General features: G+C 42.9%; 1 protein-coding gene across 5 annotated transcripts in view; it reads right to left on the bottom strand.

The window, feature by feature from the left end:
• CYYR1 (cysteine and tyrosine rich 1) overlaps positions 1 to 26,797 on the bottom strand; it is a 197,097-nt gene that overhangs the window by 153,319 nt on the left and 16,981 nt on the right. The window lies entirely within an intron of this gene.

Genomic DNA, 26,797 nt, shown 5'->3' with positions numbered 1-26,797 from the left:
CAAATAATACTTTATTAGAAATGCATCTTTTGTTTCCTCTTGATGATTTACAATTTGGTCTACACTATGGAATCTATAAGTGCTTCCTTGCCCTTTCAAAGTTCATAGATTGCAAGTCCAGAAGTGACCCTCTCAACCATCTGACATAACATAGGCCATAGAACTGCCCCAAATAATTCCTAGAATATATCTTTTAGAAAAACATCCGATCTTGGTTTAAGGATTGTTGAAGAATCCACCTGACAGTTGGTAAAATTGTTCTAATGGCTAATTATTCTTACCATTAAAAATGTACGACTTGTTTCCTGTCTGAATTTGTCTAGCTTCAACTTCCAATCATTGGATCGTACTGTACCTTTCTCTGCTAAATTGAAGAGCCCATTATTAAATATTTTCTCCCCGGGTAGATAGTTATGGACTGAAATCAAGTAACCCCTTATCCATTTCTTTGTTAAACTAAGTAGATTGATCTCTTTGAGTCTATCACCAGAAGGCATGTTTTATAATCCTTTAATCATTCTCATGATTCTTCTCTGAACCCTCTCCAATTTATCAACATCCTTCTCAAATTATGGGCATCAGACTCGGACACAGTATTCCAGCAAAGGTGGCACCAGTGCCAAATACAGAAGTAAAATAAGCGCTCTACTCCTACTCAAGATTCCCCGGTTTATGCATTCCAGGATTACATTAGCTCTTTTGGACTCAGTGTCACATTGAAGCTCATGTTCATCTGATTATCCATCAAGACACCCAGATCTTTTTCAGAATCACTGCTTTTCCCAGCTTTTAAATATGGCCTACATTCTTTGTTCCTAGATGTATACATTTACATTTAACCATATTAAAACTCTCAGTTTCCTTGTGCCCAGTTTACCAAGTGATCCAGATCACTCTGAATCAATGACTTATCCTTTTTATTATTTACCACTTCCCCAATTTTTGTGTCATCTGCAAACTTTATCAGTGATGATTTTGTTTTCTTCCAGGTCATGGATAAAAATGTTAAATAGTGTAGGACCAAGAACCAATCCCTGCAGGACCCACCTGGAAAACACTCGCTTGATGATTCCCCGATCGGTAGGTTTTCGGTATAGGGTGGTGTTAGTTTTCTAGACACCACAGTGCAAATAAGTGATGGTCACATTACCACCACCCTATACCAAAAACCTACCGACCGCTATGCCTACCTTCATGCCTCCAGCTTCCATCCCGGGAACACCACACGATCCATTGTCTACAGCCAAGCACTGAGGTACAACCGCATCTGCTCCAACCCCTCAGACAGAGACCAACACCTACAAAATCTTCACCAAGCACTCTCAAAACTACAATACCCGCACGAGGAAATAAGGAGACAGATCACAGAGCCAGACGTGTACCCAGAAGCCTCCTACTGCAAGACAAACCCAAGAAAGAAACCAACAGGACTCCACTGGCCATCACATACAGTCCCCAGCTAAAACCGCTCCAATGCATCATCAGGGATCTACAACCCATCCTGGACAATGATCCCTCACTTTCACAGGCCTTGGGTGGTAGGCCAGTCCTCGCCCACAGACAACCTGCCAGCCTGAAGCATATTCTCAAAAATAACTGCACACCGCACCATAGTAACTCTAACTCAGGAACCAATCCATGCAACAAACCTCGATGCCAACTCTGCCCACATATCTATACCAGCGACACCATCAAAGGACCTAACCAGATCAGCCGCACCATCATCGGTTCATTCACCTGCACGTCCACCAATGTAATATATGCCATCATATGCCAGCAATGCCCCTCTGCTATGTACATCGGCCGAACTGGACAGTCCCTACGGAAAAGGATAAATGGACACAAATCAGATATTAGGAATGGCAATATACAAAAACCTGTAGGAGAACACTTCAATCTCCCTGGACACAGAATAGCAGATCTAAAGGTAGCCATCCTGCAGCAAAAAAAACTTCAGGACCAGACTTCAAGGAGAAACTGCTGAGCTTCAGTTCATCTGCAAATTTGACACCATCAGCTCAGGATTAAAGACTGTGACTGGCTTGCCAACTACAAAAGCAGTTTCTCCTCCCTTGGTTTTCACACCTCAGCTGCTGGAAGAGGGCCTCATCCTCCCTGATTAAACTAACCTCGTTATCTCTAGCCTGCTTCTTGCTTGCATATATACACCTGCCTCTGGAAATTTCCACCACATGCATCCAACGAAGTGGGTATTCACCCATGAAAGCTCATGCTCCAATACATCTGTTAGTCTATAAGGTGCCACAGGACTCTTTGCTGATATATCAACACTATTATGTTTATTAACCAAACTTGTAATCTTACCAGAAAAAAGATATCAGGATAGTTTTATTGGATTTATTTTCCATAAATCCACATTGATTTGCATAAATTACTTTATCTTCCTTTAATTCTTTACTAATTGAGTCCTGTATCAGCTACTCCATTATCTTGCCTGGAATTGCTGTCAGGCTGATATGCTATATTTCAAGTTTATGCCATGGAGAGCCCATGCCCATCTATTTATTTTCATTTTCCCTCCCTGCATCTGTGTTGCTTGACAAAATACACCCTCAAGCCCATTTGCCTGTTCAAAATTGCAACCAGCAGGACAGCACAGCCTCTATGCATCACCTCTTCTTCCCACAGCAGACTCAAATGATGAAAACGTTCATTTGTGCAAAATCCAATGGTTTATTGTGACAGTGATTACAGGAAAAGAAATTTGATTAGGGTTCTCAGTTTATGTGAGGTAGACACGGACATTGTATTATCTGTAAAGGAAAAAAAATACAGTTCCCTACTTACAGGAAAAGAGCTTTACCTTAGGGATAGCAAAACTATCCATTTTATTCTGCACTTTGACCATGTCTACAGGGGAAGATAAAGCAGAATCTAAGACATAGAAATTGTTTCATTTTCATCTGGTTATTATGGGGGATAGTTGCATGATTGTTGCCCCTTATATAGCTTGCAACTCCTTTCCATGCTCCTGCAGCACTTCTAGGGGGACCATCTTGGTGAATAACTTTACACTATCTCACTGCTCTGCCTTTGCCTTTTTGAATAAGGCCATTCTCCGTCACTGGGTCACCCACCTGAGTGTAAAGTCAGGAGTCTGGGCAGGCTAAAGAAGAAGTAGAGAGGATTTCTATCCGGCTCACTCCTTCACTATCCCTTTCAACACTGTGCATGCAAAACTGCAAATCCAAACCAGCAACATAATTCCGAGACCCCTTGTCTCCCCTGCAAACAGCATATACTGCCCAGACAAAAAGATTGTGAAGAATCTCAGGGAGGTAACATCAAAAATGCCTTTTTAAATAATACTATCATAGCCTCTTTGGAATATGATCAAGAACTGCTTGGATTGTTTTCCTGCTCCCATAGCCACAGCACCTGCACTGGCCAGACCCTCAAGGTCAGGGCCTTTATAAACAGCTGAGTGGCTGGCTTAGGTTGACCAGACATCCTGATTTTATCGGGACTGTCCCGATATTTACTTGTTTGTCCCGCGTCCAGAGGTGAAAGTAAGCTGGTACAGCCCGGTACGGAGTACCGGTAAAAAAAGGTGCAGTAGTGTACCGGCAAATAAGTGGAACATTCAGTACTGGCTTACTTTCACCTCTTTTGGCTGCATAACAAAAAGTTCAAACTCAAAGCTAATAAAAGCTTGGAAAGGGAAAACTCACCGTCACTCAGCAGGGGCTGCAGAGGCTCCCCTCTAGCTTGTAGCAGGGGGACTGGCTGAGGGAGAAGCCTCCCCAGGTAGCCTGCTGCCTGCATAAGAACAGTTTAAACTTAGCTGTTCACTCCGCAGTCTTAACCATGGGATTCAGGGCTATTTCTGGCATCCTTGTTAATTTCACTCATGGTTGTTGGCGGGGTGTGTGTGACGAAAGCCGGGGCAATTCTTTTCTGCCCCCTGGATGAGGCGATCTTCAATATAATAATACACAAAAAATACAATCAAAATCAGGAACCATTTCCAAGTTCAAATCTATCCATTCCCTCCCCAGCAGAGGATCATGGTTGTGATGTCCAAACTGCTTGCGGATCCTCTTTGAAATGTTACTGTTTTTAAAAAAACCCAAACACATGGAGAACATGGTGGGAAGATGTGTTCTGCTGATCGGGGTTTATTTTGGGCAAAGCAATTTTGGTAAAACAACTAAAGATTCACAGGGAAAGCAAATAGCCTGATAGACAAAACCACAAAGGGACTGGAGGGGAAAACTGGATATTCAGGGAAATTATTGTGCCTCCTTTGAAAGAAATAGTAGTTTTCATTCCACCCTCTTTATGTATTGAATTAAACACCTGAAATGTCCTTAGGACATAGGGGCTCAGATCTATTTTTGTTTTGTTGGTGTCCTGCAGAGTGCGGAGGCCGAAATTGACAAAACTTTCTCTAAGTATCTTGTATATTCCCCCCCAAGCACTGGGAGGGAGCGGGGAGAAGCAGGACGCGGCAGCCTGCTCAGGGGAGGTGGAGGTGAGCTGGTGCAGTGGGGGGCAGGGCGGGGAGCTGCCAGTGGGGTCTCAGCATCCACCAATTTTTCCTATGCTCTGGCGGCTCTTTTTTTTTTATTTATTTAAATCTGCTGCCGTTCTCGGGTTTTTTTTGTTTGTTTTGTTTCTCTTCTGCTGGTGACCCCCCCCTCCCCCATGTCCCGATATTTCATGTCTCTCATCTGGTCACCCTAGGCTGGCTCAACTGAGGAAGAGGAGTAGGGTGAACAGATAGCAAGTGTGAAAAATCGGGACGGGGTGGGGGTGGGGTGTATTAGACGCCTGAATAAGATTGCAAGGCCAGAGGTGACCCTCTCAATCATCTGACATAAGGAGCCTGAATAAGACAAAGCCCTGGATATTGGGACCGTCCCTATAAAATTAGGACATCTGGTCACCCTAAGGGGGAGAGAAAGGAACTCTCAGGATGAAATGTTTGCAGTCCTCATTTCAGAGAGCCAAAGAAAAAACAAAGTAGTGGAAAGGTGGATGATGTACCTGAGAATAAAAGAGAAAAGGAAATAGAACTCTGTAGAGATTGTTAGATTGGCCAAAGACACTGTCACAGTTGCCTGGAACAGCACTGCCATGCAAAAAAAAAAAAAAAAAGTTGATAAAGATAAAGATAAAGATAGAGAGAGGCAGAGGTAATCCCCTGAGGCAATACAGAGCCAGAATGCTCAGCTTCAGAAGGCACTGCAGGTCTGTAAACCAGGATCCAGCCATGTTCTGCAGCCTCTGGACAAATACGGGGCACTAGGAATACCAGCAACTCCTCCTCACTGCACCCCTGCAGTAGTACCTCCTAGAGGCCACTCCCTTCACAGACTCTGTACTCAAGCTCAGTACAGAGAGAACAGCTGCACCTGGGAGCTCAACTCTTTTGAGCCATCTAATACTCCTAATAATGTCAAACCTTGCCACTCATCTTCAGAATGGCAAAGCACAAGGAGAGGCAGAGGCCAGGTGTGATATGAATCCTCTCTCCCCTTGCTGTGTTCTCCCCTCCTCCACAGTATGTTACTTGGAGTTTTTCTTTCACTCCTGTTTTAATTGAAGGTTTATTTCCTTTTGTTGTGTAACAGAGACCCACCTATTCTCTCTAATATCATGGGACCAACACAGCTACAACACTGCTACATTGTTTAACAATAAAAACTGTTAAAATTAATTTATAAAGGGTCATTTTACAGCAAAAAAACCTGTAGATTTTAAATAATTCACACCCAGGGTCATATTCTCCATTAGTGTAAACTGGTGTAGAGCCACAGATGTGAAGAGAGAGACCTACTTACATCAGTTTAGCTATGGCTTCAGGTGTTATTTTATAGCACAATTACACTAAAGGCCTTTTCATAAGCTATTTTATTTGAATATGGGCTGTCTTTGAGCTCTGAGGATCCTTTACTCTTAAGCATTCCCTCAAGGCTCCATGTTACAGAAAGCAATCTACTGCTCAGGAGGACACTACAGGATTCCCCTTCAGCTTGGTACTTGTGGGCTCTGATCACCCAGAGGGGACATTATTTAGCAAATCTTTTGCTTTCGTTTTTTAAAGTATAGAATTGTTTTTTGAAGTAGAAATAGTGAAAATGATATAGAACAGCTGAGTTTTTAAATGCACACAGCAATTACAAAAAGTAAGAAAAATTCAACCTCAAAATTACGCATGCTGGTGGTATCATTAGATCAATTATTTTCCTTAGTTAGGTCAATATATTAACTCAACCAGGTTTAGGTGGGTTATGACTGGCTTCTCTGGGAGGAAACAGCGCACCTGAATGTTATTTATTATGTATATTACTGAAGCACTTAGGTGCCCTAGTCATGGATCAGGGGCCCCCCATTGTGCTAGGCACTGTACAAACACAGAACCAAAAGTCAGTCCCTTACAATCCAAGTGTAAGACCAGAGACACAAGATGGACACAGATTTGGGGGAGTAGAACAAAACAATGAGACAGTAATGGCCAGCATGATAGGGTGTAGTCTTATATATTACAGTCCAGACTTTATATTGGACTTGAAGCAGGAATAAGTTCATGAAAGACCTGTGGCCTGCATTGTTCAGGTCAGGCTAGATGAGACCCTTCTGGCCTCAAAGATCTATGAATCTAACATAAATCAATATACCTTAATGCTGTTATTATTTAACATTTATACTGCAGTAGCCCCTAAAAACTACAACCTTAGTGGGCCCTATTGTGCTAGGTACTATATAAAGCTATATAGAATGAAACCCTACCCCATTGAAGTCAATGGGATTCTTGCCATTGATTTTAATGGGGCCAGGATTTCACCCATCATTAACAACAGTCACTGCCCCAAAGAGTAATTATTCATCATCCAAAAAGCAGTCACCAAGCGCCACCAAAAAGAAAAGCTGAGATTAGATGGATAGATAGATGATAGACATCCCACCATTACTGCACTCGTCTGAAGCAGTTTAAGATTAATTTAGGGCTAGTGAGATGTTCCAGATTGGCAGCCCTTGAGACTGAAGCCCACAGGACAGATAAGCAGCCAGCAACAATGCTCATCCTGCCAAAATGCTTGATCTCTGACCATGATTAAGGTTGAGGGAACTTCTGGCTCCATACCTCTCCAGTCCTTAGCTTTCATCTGAGGTTAGCGTAGCAATAAAAATATCAGCTTTGATGGTGTTTTTCTATGATGTGACTGTCATTCGACTAGGAACCCAGTGAAGCCTAGACTTCTGACGAGGACGAGATTGGAACAAGTTACCTAGTGGAAGAGTCATTGCTGAGCAAAACGAAGCACTCTTCCTTGTCCTGCTTCAAGTTGAAATTCTGGCCCTATTGAAGTCAATGGTAAGACTTCAATGATTCCAGGATTTCATTGCCAGAATGCAAGCTTGATGCCATCCACAAAGCTCCCAAACCCTGCTAATCTTGAGCATGAAAGCCAGGAACTGAACAAGGGTCTCTCCCATCACAGTGCAAAGTACTACCACTCGGGCTGGTCCAAGCAGTTAATACTTCTCTTTTTGCATTACACCAGGTACTGAAAGAAAAGCACGGTACTCTTGGAGTTCATGTTAGAAAAAGACTTAGAGAACTAGGTCTCGGTGCTTGGTGAGAACGAACAGGAGTGCCCAAGAACAGCTGATCATTTCAGAGAGTTTTCAAAACAAACTTCTCAGCTTCTCTTGTGAATTTTAGCTTTGGATTTACTTTTCTCTTTCCTAAATATATTCAATATTGTAAAGACTGGATTTCTTTATCATAGCTCACATGCAATAAATATCAGCCACTAAAAGGAAAATGGAAGTTCAGTGTTGTAGTGAAAGAGCTTCATTGTAAAATTTACCAATTAATAGGACATATAGATTTATCTATCAGTAAAAACTGTGTTTATGCAACAGAAATCTTGAACTTATTTTTTTATTCTTTACAAACCTATAGCTTTTTAAAAAAACAAACATTAAACTTAGGTTTATGTAAGTCTATCATTTTCTACATCATGTGGTCTAGAACTACTTGTACTTTATATTTCAAATGCATATATTTATGTTTTGAAATGCAGATCATGCTTGGCAAATTACAGACCATTACAGCTCACACAGGATTTTATTTAAAATTGCGATTTTAGAACGACATTCCCTTTCAGAGCCACTCTGATTTTTCCCCCTTGTACAATAAAGACGGCAACAGTGAGATTAGGCATTGCCAGTAACTAATTTAATGACATTTGAAACTGAGTATTGCATACCACCTAGAGGCTATGAGTGGCAGTGCAGCATGTAATACCACTACTAATTTTGTTACAGAAAGACCATTTATTAGAATTATAAATTGGTATTATATTTGAAAAGAGTCTATTTTCCTTCTCAAACTATATGCAGATTCCCTGGGGTGGATAGTTAACTGATGTATTATGACTGACAAACAGACCTTACTTGTACTGTATCTGCCAGAAATTTAGGATTTTATTACCCCACTGCTTCATGGTTTAACATGTTTTGTCTAAACTAGTTTTTTAAAAATCATTATTTGGTTTCTTTATAAAAAGGTAAAAGTATAAAGTAGTGCAAACAATTTTATACATATTTTAAAGACAGCAGTCTGGAGCCAAGCAGAGCCATTATTCGGGTTTTTTTTCTTTTTTAAAAAACAAATAGATTTAAGAGCTTACCTGAAACAGGAAAATGTTTTACTTGCAAAATATTTATGTAAATCAAATAATGAAAATGCCCATTTCCTCCCATTATCAGCACTCCAGGTGTGAATCTGGAACTCCGGTAGAAATGGGCTTTGAGCACGGAAAAGTTGTACATTACAATCTCTCATGATTAAACTGGTGTTAAATTATCTACCTAGAAACTGAATTAAGGATATTTTCAGCTTGCCCATATTTCTCTAACACTTTATTTATTCCACAATTTATGGAGGGTTTAAGTGACAGATTGCGTCAACCTTAGAATGCTTTTATTTGTGGATTTTTCCTGGCAGAATATGTAGAAACCCTATGTCTGGTAGTAACTGACAAAACAACAGCTGGACCAATTCTGGCAAGCTTTTGGCATCACATCTGGAGACCCAGGATAACATTGGTTACCTGTATGTGTCACTTTTGACCTGTCGTGAGCACTGCCATGTGTTTTGCTACTCCTCTAGAATGTACAGCCATATACTGAAATTCTTTAGTGGCACTGTTACGATATCAGAAAGAGACTATGAGCTGGTACTTTTTGTAATGACACTAAATCATGCTGGTCAAAGTATCCCTGCATCAGAAGTAATTTGAGAGGTGTCCACCGAATCTAGATGTTTGCCAGGCAGAGCATCTCTGAATTGGATTTAAAACCTGCTTCCCAGTCCTGGACTTCCAATGTGATTATCTCAAATAGATAGTGAAGAGCAATCAGCCAAACAATTAGGCTTCAATGAGTATAAGTGAATAGAACATCTGCTGTACTTATCATATGCTTCATATTCATGCACAGTTGTATTTTGTTTTGTTTATTAGTCTTGTAGTCATTCAAGCAAATAATGAGTAGAAAACCAATGAAGAGGAACCTCTTTGCTTCATTCAGCTCAGTTTTACAGCTCATCAGGGCCGGTGCTACCATTTAGGCCAACTAGGTGGTTGCCTAGGGCACCAACATTTGGGGCTGCCAAAAAGCGGCGCCCCCAATTTTTTTTAAAGCCTTTCAGCGGCCACTGCGCTTGGAGGGAGAGGGAGTCTGAGCCGCCGGCAGCCAGCCCAGGGGTTCGGGCTGCCGGCGGCGCGCTGACCCAGCGGAACCCCTGGGCTGCCTGCCGGCGGCTCAGACTCCCTCTCCCTCCCAGCGCAGTGGCCGCTCCATCCCATGCGATTCTTCTCATTGTCGGCGGTGGTGCTGGCGGCTGGGCAGAGCTCCGCAGCTCTGCTTAGCGCACGTGGCACGAGCCCGGCGACGGGTGTGACAGCAGGGCTTCTGGAGCAGAAGTGAGCTGGGGTAGGGCGCTGCCGTGGGGGGGCACCTTAGCGGAGGAGGGGAAGCTGCCGTGGGGGGGGCACCTCAGGGCGGAGCTGCCGCAGGGCTTGGGGGGAGGGCCGCAAGGTGGCAGTTTCGCCTAGGGCACAAAACTTCCTTGCACCGGCCCTGCAGCTCGTTCAGGAGTCTTTATCTTGATGACAGTAACCGAAAAGTGCCAACATACACCATATGTCCTCTGCCCCTTTCAATGTTATGTAAAAGTCAGAGTTTGGGCATCCACCACTGAGGGTGGCTGGCAAGTGAGAACCTATTTCAATGTAATTTATTAGGCCTTCCCATATAGAAAGACTAATGATCTGCAAAGCCCTTTCTTTACAACAACATTATTCTTCTTAGCAGTATTATAATAGCTCTGGAGGTCTAGGTACCGTGCATACACAGTTATGGACAGTCCCTGCCCCTTAACTAGGCAAGATAGACAAAGAAATAGTGTCCCCATTTGACAGATAAGGAACTGAGAGGCAGTGAGACTGAGGGTTAAATCTAGTGCCTAAGTCACTTTTGAATGGAATTTAGGAGGCCAAGTCACTTAGGGTATGTCTACAATGCAATTAAAAAAACCTGAGGCTGGCTTGTGCCATCTGACTCAGGCTTGTGGGGTTCAAGTTAAGGGAGCTGGGAGGGTTCCAGAGCTTGGGCTGCAGCCTGAGCATCTACACTGCAATTAAACAGCCTCTTTAGCCCAAGGCCCTTAGCCCGAGTCAGCAGGCATGGGCCAGCTGTGGGTGTCTAATTGCAGTGTAGATATACCCTTAAGGGTTTTTGAAAAAAAATCTACCTACAAGTGACTTGTCCAAGGTCACACAGATGGTCTATGGCACAGCTGGAGAGTGATCCAAGACCACCTGAATCCCAGTGCTTAAATCACATCAACTGTTATTGTTTGCACGTTCTTTCTGGATAGTGTTTTGATACCATAAAGAACTTGGAGAAGTGGGATGTTTCAGGGAAAGATACTATTTAAATATATAGATCCTCAGCAATCCTTCTACTTAGATTAAAATCCAAAAGCATTGCATCAGTGTGACCCAGGGTGAGCCTCATTTTACTGTCCATGCCCTGGTCTCTGTGAATCACAGGGTAAATTGCTTTGCATAAAATAATTGGAGATATACTTATCTCCTAGAACTGGAAGGGACCTTGAAAGGTCATCAAGTCCAGCCCCCTGCCTTCACTAGCGGGACCAAGTACTGATTTTCACCCCAGATGGCCTCCTCAAGCATTGAACTCACAACTCTGGGTTTAGCAGGCCAATACTCAAGCCACTGAGCTATCCCTTGGAGTCTTTCCATATTTGAGATATTGTAAGCCCATTCTCTCTCACTGACCTTCCTAATGGCCCATATACAGGTTGAACAAGAGAGCTGACAGGATGGAAACCTTCAAAATCCTACAGAAAGGATCTCTTGGAGTGGATGAACAACTGCCTAATAGAAGAACTTCTCTTAGAAGGAAAATGGGTGTGACTTTACATATTCTTGATGTATCTGAAGCTGTCTTCAAAGTATTACAGGCAGCTGACAGATCTAAAAGTTTCAGCTCAGCCACCTGATTTTCAACTATCACCAGGAGGAGATCTTCAACCAACAACATCAGTGCAGTCCCATTGTCACAGACAGGCTTCTAAAAGGACTTAATAGATATTTGCATTGCCACTGTTTACTCCAGCTTCTATAGAGAAATCTGACAACTTGGTAAGGATTTCAACAGATGTCCCCCTCACCCCAATAATACACATTTGTCAAGGACACACATCATTTAGAATCTCATACTTAATCTCTCATACTTAGTTTAGGGTTTTGCACTGGTAGGAGTAGCTTCCTTAGCCAACAGCAGAAGAGCTTTTTAAGTATAATCTCAGCAAATCTGCTGCTGTGATAGAAGCCTGTTGAGTCACGGTCTATGCAATTTGTGATAAAACTGATATATGTTACCACTTCTCAATTTATACAGTAGTGTCAGCTTTTCAGCATAGTTACTTTCTCACAGTATCCCATTGTCCTGTTAATTCACTTCATGAACAGACTTGTAATTCTTGAGCAGTCTTTTGAAAAATGTGCACCAGTGTTTATATAAACCAGAACTGGCTTTCAGGTTATAATATGGATGATCAATAATGTAATTAAGTCATAATTAAAAGTGAGAATAATAGATCAGTACAAGTCCTTGGCACTCCACTAGTTTTTTTCCTGGGAGTTGGAAATCCATCTAAGGCCTTGGATACACTTGCAAGTTAGAGTGCATTAAATCAGCCCAGGGTGCCCTAACTCCTGAGGGGTCCACACTAGCAAGGCACTTAGAGCGCCTGGACTCTGCAGCTGGAGCACTCTTGGTAATCCACCTCCACGAGAAGCATAGAACTTGCTGCGGCCTGGCTGAAATGCCCGGGAGTCAGTGTGGACGACGTGTTGCATTACTGCTCTTTGATTGGCCTCCGGATACATCCCATAATCCCTTGAAGTCAAGGGGCCATTCTTGTCATTGTTTTGAACTCAGCTGCAAGCATGGGGATATCCCCTTTCATAAGAACAAAGAACGGCCGTACCGGGTCAGACCAAAGGTCCATCTAGCCCAGTATCCTGTCTACCGACAGTGGCCAATGCCAGGTGCCCCAGAAGGAGTGGACCTAACAGGTAATGATCAAGTGATCTCTCTCCTGCCATCCATCTCCATCCTCTGACGAACAGAGGCTAGGGACACCATTCTTACCCATCCTGGCTAATAGCCATTAATGGACTTAACCACCATGAATTTATCCAGTTCTCTTTTAAACGCTGTTATAGTCCTAGCCTTCACAACCTTCTCAGGTAAGGAGTTCCGCAAGTTGACTGTGCGCTGCGTGAAGAAGAACTTCCTTGTATTTGTTTTAAACCTGCTGCCTATTAATTTCATTTGGTGACCCCTTGTATTATGGGAATAAATAAATAACTTTTCCTTATCCACTTTTTCTCCACATCACTCATGATTTTATATACCTCTATCATATCCCCCCTTAGTCTCCTCTTTTCCAAGTGAAAGAGTCCTAGCCTCTTTAATCTTTCCTCATATGGGACCCATTCCAGACCCCTAATCATTTTAGTTGCCTTTTTCTGAACCTTTTCTAGTGCCAGTATATCTTTTTTGAGATGAAGAGACCACATCTGTACGCAGTATTCGAGATGTGAGCGTACCATCGATTTATATAAGGGCAATAATATAGTCTCAGTCTTATTCTCTATCCCCTTTTTAATGATTCCTCACATCCTGTTTGCTTTTTTGACTGCCTCTGCACACTGCGTGGACATCTTCAGAGAACTATCCACGATGACTCCAAGTTCTTTTTCCTGACTTGTTGTAGCTAAATTAGCCCTCATCATATTGTCTGTATAGTTGGGGTTATTTTTTCCAATGTGCATTACTTTACATTCATCCACATTAAATTTCATTTGCCATTTTGTTGCCCAATCACTTAGTTTTGTGAGATCTTTTTGAAGTTCTTCACAGTCTGCTTTGGTCTTAGCTATCTTGAGCAGTTTAGTATCATCTGCAAACTTTGCCACCTCACTGTTTACCCCGTTCTCCAGATCATTTATAAATGAGTTGAATAGGATTGGTCCGAGGACTGACCCTTGGGGAACACCACTAGTTACCCCTCTCCATTCTGAGAATTTGCCATTAATTCCTACCCTTTGTTCCCTGTCTTTTAACCAGTTCTCAGTCCATGAAAGGACCTTCCCTTTTATCCCATGACAGCTTAATTTACATAAGAGCCTTTGGTTAGGGACCTTGTCAAAGGCTTTCTGGAAATCTAATTACACTATGTCCACTGGATCCCCCTTGTCCACGTTTGTTGACCCCTTCAAAGAACTCTAATGGATTAGTAAAACACAATTTCCCTTTACAGAAACCATGTTGACTATTGCTCAACAGTTTGTTTTTCTGTGTGTCTGACAATTTTATTCTTAACTATTGTTTCGACTAATTTGCCCGGTACCGACGTTAGACTTACCAGTCTGTAATTGCCTGGATCACCCCTAGAGCCCTTTTTAAATATTGGTGTTACATTAGCTAGTTTCCAGTCACTGGGTACAGAAGCCGATTTAAAGGACAGGTTACAAACCTTAGTTAATAGTTCCGCAACTTCACATTTGAGTTCTTTTAGAACTCTTGGGTGAATGCCATCTGGTCCTGATGACTTGTTAATGTTGAGTTTATCAATTAATTCCCAAACCTCCTCTAGTGACACTTCAATCTGTGACAGTTCCTCAGATTTGTCACCTACAAAAGCCGGCTCAGGTTTGGGAATCTTCCTAACATCCTCAGCCAGGAAGACTGAAGCAAAGAATCTATTTAGTTTCTCTGCAATGACTTTATCGTCTTTAAGCGCTCCTTTTGTATCTCGATCATCAAGGGGCCCCACTGGTTGTTTAGGAGGCTTCCTGCTTCTGATGTACTTAAAAAACAGTTTTTGGCTAGCCATTCTTCAAACTCCTCTTTGGCTTTTCTTATTACATTCTTGCACTTAATTTGGCAGTGTTTATGCTCCTTTTTATTTGCCTCACTAGGATTTGACTTCCACTTTTTAAAGGAAGTCTTTTTATCTCTTACTGCTTCTTTTACATGGTTGTTAAGCCACAATGGCTCTTTTTTAGTTTTTACTGTGTTTCTTAATTTGGGGGTATTCATTGAAGTTGGGCCTCTATTATGGTGTCTTTAAAAAGCTCCCATGCAGCTTGCAGGGATTTCACTTTAGTCACTGTACTTTTTAACTTCTGTTTAACTAACCCCCTCATTTTTGCATAGTTCCCCCTTTTGAAATTAAATGCCACAGTGTTGGGCTGTTGAGATGTTCTTCCCACCACAGAGATGTTGAATGTTATTGTATTATGGTCACTATTTCCAAGCGGTCCTGTTATAGTTATCTCTTGGACCAGCTTCTACACTCCACTCAGGACTAAATCTAGAGTTGCCTCTCCCCTTGTGGGTTCCCGTACCAGATGCTCCATGAAGCAGTCATTTAAAGTATCGATAAATTTTATCTCTGCATTTAGTCCTGAAGTGAAATGTTCCCAGTCAATATAGGGATAATTGAAATCCCCCACTATTATTGAGTTTCAAAGCTCTGTTTCTTAAAGCCAGCATGCTTATCTACTCTGGGACAAAGCAAACCATTACTGTGCTGTTGCTGCAGGCATGTGTGCAAGGGGGGTGGTGGGAGGGCTGATGTCGGGGTTTCCCCTGCTGTCTGAACTTACAAGACAACATGTTGACACACTCTCTGCCCCCTAAAACACACAACACACTCCCTGTTACACTCCACCTCCCTCCCCCATTTGAAAAGCACTCTGCAGCCACTTGCACGCTGGGATAGCTATCACAATGCACTGCTCTCTGTGGCGTTGCAAGAGCTGCTAATGTGGCCACACCACTGCGCTTGCAACTGACAGTGTAAACACACAGCAGCGCTTTCCCTGCTGCTGTCTCCAAGGGCTGGTTCAACTCCCGGTGCTGTACATCTGCAAGTGTAGCCATGCCCTTAGGTATTGTACTACCACCCATCACTGTCACATTCCAATGCCTTTCACATTCAATGGTTGGCAATAGCAAGTTCCTAGGGGACTTAATGGAGTCTCTTGGTCTTCTTCTTTAAAGAAAGGAAAGGAGTTTCCTAATATGTTCATTAGCTTTAGAAGGCCTTGTGATTATGCTATCTGAAGGCCAAATCAGTGAGGTGCCCTGTGCATTCCACACTATCAAGCCAATGAGAGTAGAGCTGAAGGTGCACTGCCCTTTAAAAGATGGAGACATCCAGCATGTGAAGAAAGAAAAACTCTTGGAAGACACTAGCAACAATACAGAACTTCTAATTTCTCTGGCCTTGCATCCCTGCCTGATGAATTTGATTCCTAGAGTAGCACAGCCAAACATGTGGTGAGTAAATTGTCCTATTCTGACTTTACAAGCGATGCAGAGAATAACTCATACATTACTTGAGGCATTGTGACAAATGTAAAGTGCATGCTGGAGCCAAAAGAATGATTTTAACAGCCACTTTCTTTCCATAATCTATTAGTATTGGTAAGTAACTGTCATTCACTTTATTCCTTTTAATAAATTCCATCTTTTTTTACTCCTCTCCTAAAAAAACAGTTATGAGGACCAAGTATGTAAAAAGTATTTTCAAGTCATATGGCACAAATAAAAGTTCTACATTTATCATCTGACAGTTATCATTGTTTTGCTTTATCCTTTAATTTCCCAATTCCCACTGTACCCCAAATTGTTTCTGGTTATTCTTAATTTTTCTTTGTAATAGCATAGAGCTTAAAATGCATGCTGCCAAGAAAAAAAAATCATGTACTTAAAGAAGTCCTTTCCTGTATTTCTAGAAATACTTTAGATTGTTAAAATATAACCCTTTATGCTGTTTTTCTATCTGCATTTCACTCAGCTTGGATTTGACGAATCATGTAGGCTCCAATCCTCAGGGCCACCCAGAAGATTCAGGGGGCCTGGGGCAAAGCAATTTCAAGGGCCCCTTCCATAAAAAAAAGTTGCAATACTATAGAATACTATATTCTCGTGGGGGCCCCTGCAGGACCCAGGGCCTGGGGCAAATTGCTCCACTTGCCCTCCCCTCTGGGCGGCCCTGCCAATCCTGCAACAACTTGCACATGGGTCATAGCTGAAGTCAATGGGGCCACTTACAGTGTGTACAGTTAATCATGTGCATCATAAGTCTTTGTGAATACTGTACGGTCCTGATCCTGCAACATGCTCAGTACGGCAAAGTGCTGAGAACTCTGTATCCCCTCTTAGAAATCACTGGAAGCAGAGGGCACTTAGCACCTCACGGGATTGGTTAGCTCCTTGCTGTTCCAGGCCCAGTTGCAATATATTTTCACCCCCATGAATTTTTAGTCAGTTTCATATTCTAATTCTCATAGAATAGCACAGTAATTCTCACACTGTGGACCTTAGTGCTCTTCCTGATGGTCTGCAGAATGAAATAATTTGAGACCCAAGCAGGAAATGATTAAAAGGGAGTTGCAAGATGACGTAATCTATGAAAAGATCTTTTACCCAAGGCCTACACAATGAGAAATGTAAAAAACCACTGGAAAAGAACAATTCTCTGTTTGGGTTCATAGCAAAACTGGGGTCAGCAAAAAACTTTTTGCTGAAATGGTTTCCAATGGCAGAAATAAAAACCCGGCACTGAAGCAAAATACAATGATGGCTGTCAAACACTGACATATATACCTCTCTCACTAGGGACATACAATATTTTGAGAAATTTTATATGAGATTATGAAAAGTTCAATGAAAAAACACTAATAATCTTGCTGATTATTATTGCTCAAACAATTGCCATTAACAGCTGCTCCCCGTTTAAAAATGTAGGCCCCAGTTCTGCAAACATTTTAAGCATGTGAATAACTTTACTCATGTGACTAATCTAATTGACTTCTGTAGGTCCACGCAGTTATGCATATGCTTGTTTGCACAACCAGAACCATAGACTCTTTGCATATGATATTGAAGTTATACAGTATTTTATCTAACTTAATGCTATTTCAACAGAAATAAATTAACATTTCAGCTCAAAAAGCTTCTTTCCTTGGTATGTTTTATTGTTTTCTCTATGTAACACCAGCTTGTTCAATCTGCATCGCAAATCAAAAGGTTAAACCTAAGATTTCTGTGCTGAATGGCCTCACTAACAAGGACATGAAGCATAGAAAGAGTTTCTAACTAACTTAAAGTTCTTTGGAAACATCTGGGTGCTTTTTGGTTTACCTCCTCTTTCCCAGAATGCATCACTCAAACACAACAAATACCAGAAGACTCAATGTCACCCAAGATATTTATGAATTCACTGAATACTGCATCCCACAATAGCTTGGCAAGACCCAGTCCTGCAGTGAGCTCCATGGGGGTGGATCCCTGCCTGTGTGCAGAGCCCCACAAACATTGGAATTCTGCCTGCAAGAAGCTCCTTGCAGGATCAGGGTCTAAATCAGGAAGGAAAAAAGAAGTTTTCACAATGGAAAATAGTTTTTTTTTTAAAAAGTTATTCATCTGCTGTATACCCCTACAGTGTATATAGTGGGGACATTGAGGAGATATCCTAGCCTTCACTCAGTTTGGATATATGCTATGTTATGTTCTGAAGAACACAGGCCCAGAGCCACAAAAGGATTGAAACATGGTAACACTGAGCCTAATTCTGCACAAAACAGCTTGGAACTCAACCTACCTCCCTTCTACTCTTTAGTCTAGTAGTTAGAGCACTCACCTAGTATGTGGGAGATGAAGGTTCAGTTCCTCCCTCTGCCTGCTGAGGAGAAAGGATTTGAATAAGTCTTCCCAACCTCTCACACAAGGCTAGTTACTAGGCTATAGAGCTGTCCTCACTCTCTTTTTGGCCCAATGCATATTTGTTTATACACAGTGGTACAGATTCAACAAGAAAGTTTGAGGAAGCCTCACATCTGAATATCCCATAATCCAGTGGTTAGAGCACCCCCTTGAGAGCTGGGAAATCCCTGTTCAAATCATCCTTCCTCATTTCATGAGTACCCTTAGCCCAGTCGTTAAGCTTATAGGAGGCCTGCTCCTCCCTCATCAGCCTTCTTGTGTGGAGTTAGGTACATCCAGAGCACATCTACCAGGTTGGGCCCTGCAGATGAGATTGGTGCAGGGGTGAAAGTAGGCCGGTATGGCGCACTGGTAAAAAGTGGCCACCGGTACCAGCCCGTACGCAGCTGAAGTTATAGCACTGCTATGGCAAAGGCAGTGCTTTAACATCATTGCCCCTCCCCCCCCGAGGGGGGTGGGGGGCTGGGGAAACAGGACCAGCTGCTCCGGGGCCAGTGATTTAAAAGGGCCCAGGGCTCCCAGCCACCGCTTTTGCTATCGCAGCAGTGGCCAGAGGCCTGGGCCCTTTAAATCACTGCTGGAGCCTCCAGCGGCGTGGGCCAGGCAGCTCTGAAGGGCTGGCTGGGGGAGGCTGACCCCTCATCCCTGCCCCCTCTGCCCAAAGCTCCGTCCCTTCCAGGGTCCCAGAGCCAGGCCCCTGTATCGGTAAGTGGTTAATGTTACTTTCACCCCTGGATAGGTGGGGTAACACCTCTCTTCACCTGGCTTGAGGCTCACACTGTGGTTTAGATGTGAAAGAGTTGCCCGGATGCCTGTCAGAGACAGCAGTGCATGAGCCCAGAGACAGAAACACAGCAAAGAAACCCCCCAGCTAGCCTGTGCCAGCCAACTCAGGCTCAGCCTGTGGGGCTGTTTCATTGCTGTGTAGGCTTCTGGGCTCAGGTTGGAGCCTGAGCTCTGGGTCCCTCCCACCCTGCAGGGTTCTGGAGCCTGGGCTCCAACCTGAGTCTGGACTGCTACACAGGTCTGCCCCACAGGTCTGAGTCTGCTGGCACGGGCCAAGCCAGCAGCAGGTTTGTCTTTGCTGGGTAGACATACCCTTGGGCACCTGCAGCATTAGACAGCAGCTGAGTGGAGGGGGTTGTGGATCTAGGCCATGGTCAGTAGTGTAGCTGGGGGGGAGCAGGGGGAGCAGCCGCTCCCCATAGCACTCACTCGGCGCTTCCCAGCACATCCGGGTCTTCGGCGGCACTCACTTCGGGCTCCGCTGCGTGCATCTTGTGGCGGCGGCTCCTGCTCCCCCCACCCTCACTTTGTGGCAGCCGGGTGACGCTCCTCCCTGTGCCTGCTTGGGGGTGCCTCTACATTGCAGCTCCAGCGCAGGTTTCCCACAGGCAGCTCTGGGTGTTCGGCGGCAATTTGGCAGTGGGTGCTTCAGTTCTTCCGGGTCTTTGGCAGCAATTCAGCGGTGGGTAATTTGGCATGGCGGGTTCTTCGGCAAGACTTAGGTTTTTCTTCTTTTTTCTTCGCTGCTTTGCAGCAGGTGGCGCCCTTTTTTCTGTGTTCTCTCTCCCTGCTCATAGAACCTGGCTACGCCACTGGCCATGGTATATATTTAAAATGGTAGTGCAGTACATTTTGAAATTTTACTTACACCTTGAAGAATAGATACTCATTTTCTTCACTTTAATAAGCTCTTTGGGAGCAAGGAATGTGATTCACTGTCTGTTCAGCATGTAGCACAATGTGGCCCTGACAGGCTTGAGGCCTTCAAGAGCCAGTGCAGTACAAATGTTAAATAATAAGCAGAGTAATATTGTTTCGGGATGTTAGCAGGAGTCTCCTGAATCAGAACCTGAACTCTTTTAATAGAGTCTTTTGTTCTTTGGTTTCACTCAAACTTGAAATAATGCATGATCTGCACACAGATTATTATTCTGATGGCAAACAGCATGGTACTTTCTTTAGCTTATTAAGGAATGACTTGGGTCCTACAATAAACCTTCTCGCTCTCCATCCCTGCAACTTGATCTTCATGCATCATGGACAGCAGCCTCTCAAACTCCCATCATTCAGTTGGCAGCATGGTCTAGTGGATCGGGCACTGGAGTGGGGTTCTACTCCTGTCATGGCTACTGCTCTGCTGTGTGAGGCTGAGCAAGTTGCCGTGCCTCTGTTTCCCTTCCCCCACTCGGTCTCTTTAGATTGTAAGCTTTTTGGGGCAGGGAAAATTTTACCATGGATGTAAATCACCTAGAACAATGGGGGCTCAAATTCAGTTGGAGTCCCTTTGCGTCTCTGCAATAAATAATAGCAATTTTAACAACTGACGGACCATCAGCACAGTTTGCAGTAACAGCACTGAAAGTCAAGTATCAGAGGGGTAGCCATGTTAGTCTGGATCTGTAAAAGGAGCAAAGAGTCCTGTGGCACCTTATAGACTAACAGATGTATTGGAGCATAAGCTTTTGTGGATGAATACCCACTTCATCACATGCATCTGACGAAGTGGGTATTCACCCACGAAAGCTCATGCTCCAATACGTCTGTTAGTATAAGGTGCCACAGGACTCTTTGCTGCTAGCACTGAACGTGTTCTCAAAAGGTAGGCTTCATTCATTTCAGCTAAGTATGTAGCATGCTCTATTTGCCAGAAACTCTCCTTCCAGCCTCTCCGTGCATGAAGTTACTACTTCTTAAACTAGAAAGTCTTGAGCTGGCCTCACCCTCTTGACAGAGATCTGCTCCATGCCAGTCTTGCTCCTGTAACTGGTATTGCATACTCTCTAGGAGGTCTTCTGTGGCTTCCTCTGTCACCCCAGTTTAGCAGTTAGAGAAGGAAAACTGAGAGACCTCCAGCCAGTGAATTAGTGTTGTGTAAATGTCACTTGCTTTTGCCACTGCAATCTCATGTTTTCAAGAAATCGATACAAGACAACAATGCAGTCAGAGCAGAAACTGCACCAGCTAAAACAGTACAGTTCGAGGGGGATGCCTATTCCAGAAGAAAATCCCTGAGGTGCCTGCTTTTAAAGCTGCAGTTATAACCGCAAGAAAACAAAAGCCTTGGCTAGAGAATGGAAGGTAATATACGATCTGACCTTGGTGCATGTCTTACTTGCAGAGGGACAGAGTTATAGTCTTAATTATTTGAGGACTAGATCTTGTCTAAGACATCAGAATCATAGACAAGTAGCAGCAGTCATCTCTATCTGTAAACTTCATTGCACGGAGCGCCCACCCAATGGCAATGGACAAGAAAATGGGTTTTCTACTACCTAGTTCAGTCAAATTTCAATTATAGTAAAAACAAAACCAACCTCCTACTATTAAGACTATGTTAAAAGAAAACAGTAACAGTTAAGGAACAGAATTTAGCATACAGAACTATGAGGTGAACGGTACTACAATTTCTGTCATTTTACTACACGTGAGTGTAAACTAATTCACTGTTCTACCTGGAGGTAAAGCACCCTTATGTTGCTCTGTGCTGATCAGCTGCAGTTGCATTCCATTATGGTAGTGGATTAAATGAATGTTTACATCTCAGGGTGTTATGAGGCTAAATTAATTGATATTTATAAAGGGTTATCAGAGCCTTGGATGAGGTGAGCTACAGAAGGGCCTTTCTTACAGTAGTGAGGTACATCAGACCCATAATCTAGGTGAACAATTGGCTTTTTCTTTGTTACTTGGTTGGATAATTGTGTGAGGATACTGAATATGTGTTCTAATAATTTTTTTTCTTGAAACCATCACATGTGATTTATCACTATCTGACTCAAACTGTGCAGATTCACAAAAGCATTTGCACAATGAATCACTGCCTGCACAACAAATTCTTGTTGGGGGGGCCCATTTAATCTAGTAATGTAACATTTACTAGGGACTTCAGGGAAAGTAAAACAATGGCTAAATCTGATGCAAATACAGGCATAATGAAAAAAGAAAAAAGACTGATAAAAATCTTTGGATGCTGGCAGTTTTAGGGGATGGTTTGTGTTCACGTTTTACTATACCCTGTTCCTGTTTGCATGAGCCCTTATCTCTAGTGAAAAACACCAACCATGTGAAAAGTCTGACTGAAATCCGCACAAGCAAGAACAGAGTAAGGGTAGGCCAGTCTTTCCACATGCAGGCCTCTCCATTCAGGGCAGCCATTGATATCATATGAGTTGACACACTGGGTGAGCATTAAGATTGGATCTGAACAAATAATTAATAGCAAATGATTAAATTTAACCTCCTTCTGGAGCAGTTTATGATTTAATTAAACTTATTCATTAGTCAAAGTTATTTATGAAATAGTTCGTGGTCTGTAGATTAAGAAAATTCATTACTAGTATTTAATGACTGGAATCTCAGCTATGCTGTAATTAGTTTGCTTGGACACAGAGATCACAAGGCATTGTTTCTGTTCACTTAGCAGATGACTAACAGAATCTGTTTTTTCTTGCAAGTACTTTTGTTTATGATTTCAAAGTTTACTTTTCATGAATATTTGGTAATAGAAAAAACAAATTTCAAGGGATGATGAACGTACCTGTGGGTAAAGTTATTTGCTAAAACAGAAAAGGACTGCCAAAGGAGTGTGAAATCCACTTTTTTTATTCAAGCAAACATTGGCAGAAAATTTGTGGTATTCAACCTGCTGTAATTAAGATAGTCTCCTTTTACGGCCACTGTGATAACAGTTAATCCCATTGTTAATTCTGGCTTTCCTTGTTTTAAGGGTTTCAATCCCTTAAATTGAGAAGTGGAAACGAAACTTAAGTGAAACAAGGATTTTTGTACTCAGTTCTTCCAGTTAACCTGGCTGTGGGAGACATGAAGTAAAAAGACAAAGCCTGATCCTGTGACATTTTTGCACATGGCTAACGTTAAGAACGGGAGAAGTCCTGGTGACTTCAGTAGGTTTATGCACGTGTGTAAAGTTAGGCATTTGCAAAAGTGTTGGTGGTATAAAGGTTAGAGGCCTAAGTTACAACTATTTTTTTTTTAAAATTCTCTTCCCTCTATGAAATTCTCTCTGTACTTCCTGGTTCACGTAAGGTACCGAAGTGTGCATTGTTCTTGGACATCAAATACAGTGGAGTGTAATGTGACTTCTGGCATGTGTCATGTCACATTCTGTCAAACAAATACCAAGGGAACTTCATAGAGGGCAAAAATGTTTTTTAAAATAACTACTTTAAACTTATTTCTGGGCTGAATGTCCTTCACACTGCCGCTAGTTAGAGCCTCCACCACAGAAATCTGTCCATAGGTAAGAGTTTAATTTTGCATTACAGAGGACTTTAGTAGATAATATGCATTTAGCTAATAAAGCTATATACATTATTGGCCAAATAATTGTGCAGGTACTTTTTTCAGTTTTCAACCAATTCTACAACTGTTCATACACTATTAATACACTGATTTACACAAACATTTTTGATTCTGGTATTCAACCATCTCAGGTTTGGTATTTTTGATAGTGTTTTAATTTTGGAGGCTTTTATACCAGGTTTAATGTACTGCTGTTTTTGCAGAGGAAGAGAAAAGAAGAAGCTTTTATATTCTCTCTGCTTCTTCAAAGCTGTGATGATATGCCATCCAAGAATAGCCTGTTTGCAAGGGGCTGAGTGAGTCATCCTGACAATGTACCCAAACCCCACCAGTTCAAGGAGTGAGAGATCAGAGGTCATTCCTGGGCCTTGACCTCCCTCACAATGGCATGCAGAACTGCCTGGCCAATTTCCTCTGGGTTTCATTTGGCAGGCACTCAGCCAGCATGGGAAGCAGTCTTTCCCACAGATGTTGAGTATAAAAGAAGCTATTTACCGGGGGCGGAGGGGGGAGTTATATATTCAGATTGCGATCAGAACAGGTTTGTTTTTTCAGTGTATAGCACAGGAATTGTTGTTTAACTAAAGCACAGGATTCTAATAGCAAAACTAAAAATATTTGTATGCCCAGAACTTAGATTCTTTGGTTTCAATCTTCCACCGGACAGTGCTGCGTACTCATATCTTATCTGGGATTCTGGTGCGATTCCAAGTGACAGACTGCAAAGGGTGGCACTGTCAGAGGTGACCCACTGCAGGATTCTCAGGCAAGCACTGGTTACATTTGGCTCACTTGCCATTACACCTTTAGTTTTTCTCCTGCCCAAACCCGATCACTAGCCAATTCCCCCTTAGTGGCAGGTGTCTTTCCTCAGCCCAGGCCTTGCAGCACAGTGATCTTCATTACCTTCTTCTCAGGTGCATTCTGCCAACTGCCATTAACCAGTCCGAGCCCCCAGAGTCATACTCTTTTCCTCTTGTACATCTGCCTTTTGGTCAGAGAGGCAGCTGGTGTCCTTACTCCAGAGCACCAAAAACATTGTGTTCACAATTCACTCAGTTCTCGCAGGATCACTAGGGTGACCATATTTCCCAAAGGAAAAACAGGACACCACGCAGGGCTGACCAGAGCTCCCACCTCCCCCTATGGGGCTGGCCCCTCTGCTCGTCTGAGGCCCCACCCCCAATGGGCTGGCCCCAGCTGCTCACCCTAGGCACTCCCCCCAGACTGTCACTCAAACAATGCCACCACCACCCCTTGAGACTATTGCAGGTCATGGAATCATGCCTGCCCCCCATGCACTGGAACCCTTCCTCCCCCCACACCTCGCCCTGCAAGAGGCTGGCATCTATGCTTGCCCCCTGTACTTTCCTCCTCACTGTACCCCCCAAAAAGTGGGCATTTCTCCCATTTGCTCTTGCCAATTTGATCATTCGGCAAGAGCAAACAGGACAAATGCCCACTTTTGCCAAAAAATTTCAGGACAGCCGAGACAGGGCTTAAAAAAAAAAAAGGGAGCGTCCCAGCTAAAATGGGATGTATGGTCACCTAAGGATCACCAGTCCATCAGTGGGAAAGCCGGTTAGAGTCATTTGGATTGGAAGGCTACCAAGAAGTGTCTCATAATCTAGTAAATCCTTCTGTCTTGTAGCAGGGTTGATTTCTTTGTGACTAAACTATTTCTGTTAGGCATGTTTGTTCTGTGTTTATACTGTGCTTTACACAATGAGGCCCTGGACTAGGGCTCCTAGGGGCTACAGTCATATGAATAATGATAATAGGTGCCTATTCTGGAGTGTATCCCTTTGAAGGGCACTGGCAGGTATTTGGGCTCAACCTACTTTTCCCCAAATTGCCCAGGTCTACCTCGGAAGGTCAACTTCCTCCTCTGCCCTGAACATTCCACAGCCTCCACTTCTCCCAGGGATTGTTCTGTAGTCTCCAGTCTGCATAGTAAAATGGCACCATTACATTGTTGACTCAAGAACCAAGGAAATGCTTCAATCTTCTCTCTCCCTGGCTCCAGAACAGCCTGGGGGCCTTTAACTTTCTCACCCTTACAGCCCCAGAGACCAGGAAAACTTTTCTTGTAAAGCCTGCCTTCCAGTCTTGTGAATTAATGCCAGATTTAAAACAGTAAATAATTACAAATGAAAGCACTTGAAATACATCCTTCCAACATGTAAACATTTCTTCTCTGACAAAATAATGAAGTATAAAGTAGACTAAACAGCTAAATTCAAAGTTGGATCCATAAATAAACTGTGCTAAACTTGGGGATTTTCAGCTCCCCTCCAAAACAAAAACAAAAAAACTAGGCCCACTAGGGCCTTGAACCTGGGTCTCCTGCATCACCGGCAAATGTCTTAGCCATCAGGTAATTAACTAGGTCAAACTTATACTCTCAAAAATTTTTCATTCCTATGTGGGATACATAAAATTGTGAATCGTCAACATTTTTCATGAAACAGTTCTTTTCTAGGCACCCCAATTTCCTCAAGTTGGTTATGCTCTGACAGGTGGCTTTGTTTTGGACCATAAAGATAGAACCTCTTAAAGAGAAGGTGGAATTCTGCAAGCACCTTGTATCACTTCAGATCCCTGCAATGGAATCAACATTGCTATTAGCAGTTCAATGCATCAGCAGTCATATTCCTCTCACTGGGCAAGCTTTCTATCTGGTTTTGCAGTAGTGGACAGAGTTGTCAGTAGCAAAAAGCCTTGGCTTTTGTCACTGTTCCCTGTGGGTGAAAGTGTCAGTACGTGCAATTGTGCAGGAAGCTGGGAGTGAGAAACTGGCAGTTCAACGAACTATGTACCATGATGGATGCAGACAGATAAGAAATGCATGATGTTAAGAATGGGATGAGAAGGATCTTTTAATATCCAAAATGACCTGACGTTTAACCCAAACCATTTTAAGTCAATATGTTCAGTTAAGATTTCTCTCTCCTCCCCCCCCCCCCCCACCACCAATGTTCCTATCTGCTTGCACTTCCCAGTTTGAGTAAAATCTCAGTCTTATCATCTCTGAATCCCACTCTTCTTGCTGGCATCTGAATTCAGTCCCTATGTCCTCATCTGATTTCAGGCC

This window comes from Mauremys reevesii, linkage group 1 (assembly GCF_016161935.1).
Source record: "Mauremys reevesii isolate NIE-2019 linkage group 1, ASM1616193v1, whole genome shotgun sequence".
Lineage (NCBI taxonomy): Eukaryota > Metazoa > Chordata > Testudines > Geoemydidae > Mauremys > Mauremys reevesii.
This window is presented reverse-complemented; position numbering and strand designations above follow the sequence as displayed.